Here is a 4,663-nt window from a genome sequence, read left to right on the forward strand (position 1 = left end):
TTTTCTATGACTTATAAGCTTGTCTCAAAGAGCGGAGGGCAGAACTCAGGGGAAGTGGTTTGTTGTCTTTGCTAGAATTCCTCCATGTTTTCTGAAGTTTGAGGAGTCTATTTCAGAGTTCACTCGACTAGGGGTTGTTGTATCCCATTCCTATACAAAAGAGCCTCAACCATTGAAACCTCCCTCAGTTTAGTGTGCTTTCCTGGAGTCTTCACAGCCACCTAAAACATCAAGCCTATTCCCCACTTCTCACTTTACCTTCTCCTCAATAGTCATTTTTACTTTTCCAGAGAGAAGAGGTTGAAGATAAAGAAACTACTTAATTCTCTTTTCTCTTGAATATATGTGCATTTGTATGTGTTAATTCCTAGGATTTTATGAACACAACAATATGAATTTTGATGGAATGTAGGCAGGATTGGAAACCTTGACTTAGTCCAGACCAGAATCTTCTATCTTGGCTTGACTGCTATTTGTTGATATTTAAGATACTGAGTTGTGACCCTTTGTTTGGTGTGGATGAAATTTTAACTTTCTTAGGTATTGGCAGACACAGAGTCTATAAGAATGCTTTACTTCATTATCTTAAACAAAAAGTACAATAATTTAGGGGCACCTGGGTGGCTCAGTGGGTTAAGCCTCTGCCTTTGGCTCAGATCATGATCTCAGGTCCAGGAACAAGCCCTGCAGCAGGCTCTCTGCTCAGCAGGGAGTCTGCTTCCCCCTCTCTCTGGGGGGAAGAGAGTCTGCCTCTGCCTACTTGTGATCTCTCTCTGTCAAATAAATAAAATCTTTTTTTAAAAAAGTATAATATTTTTTTAAAGTATAATAATTTTTAATGCACATATACATTATACATTTTTTCATTATATATTTGATATATGTGTATCTTAATTGCTTCTGTTATAAAAAGTTATGTATCTATGCCTATATCAAATCATTATGTTGTATACCTTAAGCTAATACAGTGTTGTATGTCAATTATATCAATAAAACTGGGGGGAAAAAACCCTGGAGAAAACAAAATAAATGTTACATATCTTTAGTTGTAAAAACTCAAACCATATGAAAGTATAAAAAGTAAAAAGTGGTGGGGCACCTGGATGGCTCAGTCGGTTAAGTGGCTGCTGACTCTTGGTTTCAGCGCAGGTCATGATCCCAGTGGTGACATTGAGCCCCGAGTCAAGCTCTGTGCTCAGTACGGAGTCGGCTTCTCTCTTTCTCCCTCTCCCTTGGTCTCTTCCTCCACTTGCATGCACATGTGCTCTCTCCCTCTCTCTCAATCAAATAAATAATACATTTTTTTAAATCTTTTATAAAAATTTTATTTATTTATTTATTTGACAGATTGAGAGAGAGATCACAAGTAGGCAGAATGGCAGGTGGAGGGAGAGGGAGAAGCAGGCTCCCCGTTGAGCAGGGAGCCTGATGAGGGGCTCGATCCCAGGACCTTGGGATCATGACCTGAGCCGAAGGCAGACACTTAACTGAGCCACCCACGCGCCCCAATAATAAATCCTAAAAATAAATAAATAAATAAAAAGTGGTGCTTGCTTCAGTAGCACATATACTAAAACTGGAACAAAATGGAGGAGATTGGCATGCCCCATACATAAGGATGACTCGCAGACTAGTGAAGTATTCAAAAACAAAAAGCGAATAGTGAAAAGTCTTGTTTTCTTGTCAGTGCTTTAGCCGTTCAGTGAAAATTAGAAATTCGGTGAAAATCTAGAAATAAGTGGGGGCGCCTGGGTGGCTCAGTGGGTTAAAGCCTCTACCTTCAGCTCAGGTCATGATCCCAGAGTCCTGGGATCGATCCTCACGTCAGGCTCTCTGCTCAGTGGGAAGCCTTCTTCCTCCTCTCTCTCTCTGCCTGTCTCTCTGCCTACTTGTAATCTCTGCCTGTCAAATAAATAAATAAAATCTTTAAAAAAAAAAAAAAAAGAAAAAATCTAGAAATAAGGGAATACATAGATATTTTAAGAACAGCTTTTTATAGTAGGTTTTGCATACAATAAATATCACCTGTTTCATGTGTACAATCCAGTGAGTTTCAGTAAATATAGAGTGGTGTAACCATTACCACAACATATATATTTTTTAGAAAAATAAACAGTAACTTTCTTCATTCTTATTTAACCTAGTGTCCCAGTTCTAAAAAAAAAAAAAAGGTGCCTGGCTGGCTCAGTCAGTGGAGCATGCAACTCTTGATCTCAGGGTCATGTATTCAAGCCCCACATTGGATGTAGAAATTACTTGAAAACAAAACAACACAAAACTTTAAAGTGTACTTACCGATGCCCACAGCATGCTAAACATGGTTTGGAGGCTACTTTTGAAAGCTTTTGGGTAGTTCTCTTCCTGCAGATTAAGCTACCTGACCATCAAATATCAGCTGGGTTCCTTCCACTTTCTTATCAGTGAAATCTGCTATTGTAATTTAATTAAATTTTGGAAAATTTATATGTGAGTATAAAGAAAGAGATGTTTCTATGAAAACTAAGTTGGATGCTTTGGAAAGCTTGTTAAAATCAAATTGCTTAAAACTTCTTACATTAGGCCTAGATGAGAATTCTGGGATTGGAGGAACTACACACATCTAGAAGAACTGCGTTCAGATTGCTTCTCAAGTGCCTTCCAGTTATTGCTCCACTTTAAAGAAACCTTTAAAGAAATTATGTGTGATTTGTTAAAGGCAAGAAGTACAAATCACTCTAAGAAATACTTCAACCACTGGCCCCATAATCACAGAAAAAGCCTGAGGCTATCTCGAAAGATTGATGAAGCAATTTACTAGTCTTAAGTTTAAAGAAAAGAGTGACTTATAATATACCATAAACTTACCTTTCTTGCTTTTTCTTTAAGATTTCATTTATTTATTTGACAGAGAGATAGAGTATAAGCAGGGTGGGGGAGAGAAGGCAGAGGGAGAAGGAGACAGGCTGCCTGGTGAGCAGAGAGCCCAATGCAGGATGGATACCAGGATCATTAACCTGAGCTGAAGGCAGATGCTCAAGCGAATGAGCCACCCAGGTGCCTGTGAACTTACTTTTCTTAAAATAAACAAAACTGTATACTGTATAATGCTTTATAATTCTGCATTTTAATTTTTTTTCAAGTAACAACTAACCATCAGGTCCAACATCATCAGATAAAAGGAACTCAGGTTGGTGTGCAACCAGCTTTTCCTTTACAATATATTGAGGACACATTTTTCTTTTTTCTTTTTTTTTAGAAAAAAATTTATTTATTCGTTTTTTCGAGATCAGACGAGATCGGGCGCGTTCAGGGTGGTATGGCCGTAGACTTATTCGTTTTTTCGAGAGAGCGCTTGAGGGTGGCAGTGGGAGGGGCAGAGGGAGAAGCTGACTTCCAGCTGACCAAGAAGCCTGATGAGGGGCTCAATCCTAGGACCCTGGGATCATGATCTGAGCCCAAGACAGCTGCTTAAGGGACTGAGTCAAGCATCCTTGAGGACATTTTTCATGTAGTTGTATAAAAATCTAGCATGGGAGCACCTGGATGGCTCAGTGGATTGGGCCTCTGCCTTTGGCTCAGGTAGCGATCTCAGGGTCGTGGGATTGAGCCTCACGTGGGGCTCCTTGTTTGGCGGGGAGCCTGCTTCTCCCTCTCTCTCTTCTTGCCTTTCTGCCTACTTGTGATCTCTCTCTCTGTGTTAAATGAACAAATAAATAAATAAATAAATAAATCTCTTAAAAAAAAAAATTTAAAACTCACCTAATACACTATTGTATAGTGGATATATCCTAATTTGCTTTCCAAATTCTCTATTTTGAAAATTTCCTGAAAAAATATTTTGAACAGGGAATTAAGAGGGTGAAAGCGGATTAAGATATTGCATCAGGGGGCGCCTGGGTGGCTCAATGGGTTAAAGCCTCTGCCTTCAGCTCAGGTCATGCTTCCCTTCCCCCCTCTCTCTGCCTGCCTCTCTGCCTACTTGTGATCTCTGTCAAATAAATAAATAAAATCTTTAAAAAAAAAAAAAGATATTGAATCAGGCAATAGAACTTGAAGTGGATTAAAGAGTAGGGGGGAATGGTTCCTGCACTCATCCAGCTCTGAAATTAAACCAGAAAGTGGCAGTGGTTTACACATCCAACAGATGTTCTTATCTCTCTGGCTGCCCTGCCATTTATTTATAAAACACACTATTCCTTTCTCCCTCTCCATCTTGGCTCAGTCCAGTCCGCCTGCATTTCATCTTTGCCTGTTGACATCCTATTTTTCCTTCAACATCCAGAACAAATACCACACCTGGTCATTATTAGCCCTGGCTGGAAATGATCCCTCCCCTTCCATTGCTGATAGCGAGCTGAATCCCTCCTTCCTTTCCTCCTTCCACAGAGCACTTTTTTCTCCAAGGTAGTACAGTGCAGTAGCTCAGTCACAACTTTGGACCCACCAATATGCTATCTCTGTGAACTCTGCAAGTTACCCAAATTCTCAATGCCTCAGTGTCCAGACCTGTAAAATGGGGAGAAGGGTACACAGCATTATTAGGAGGACTAAATCCGTTAATAGGTATAAAGCACTTAGAAGGATGTCTGATGTGTAGTAAGCGCCAGATAAACCTGGACATTCATTTTGACTGGCGGTGGTGGGAAGTGTGGAGCTGGCGGTCCGCCCCAGCGAGCGTCGGGTC

General features: G+C 40.2%; 1 non-coding gene across 1 annotated transcript; it reads left to right on the forward strand.

Annotated features, from left to right (window-relative positions):
• The first annotated feature begins 1,546 nt into the window (after window positions 1-1,546).
• Window positions 1,547-1,653, forward strand: LOC116568359. The gene has a single exon (XR_004276575.1). It is a non-coding gene; the product is annotated as a U6 spliceosomal RNA (small nuclear RNA).
• Window positions 1,654-4,663: the final 3,010 nt, after the last annotated feature.

The sequence above is a fragment of the Mustela erminea genome, chromosome 10, assembly GCF_009829155.1.
Source record: "Mustela erminea isolate mMusErm1 chromosome 10, mMusErm1.Pri, whole genome shotgun sequence".
NCBI classification, from domain to species: domain Eukaryota; kingdom Metazoa; phylum Chordata; class Mammalia; order Carnivora; family Mustelidae; genus Mustela; species Mustela erminea.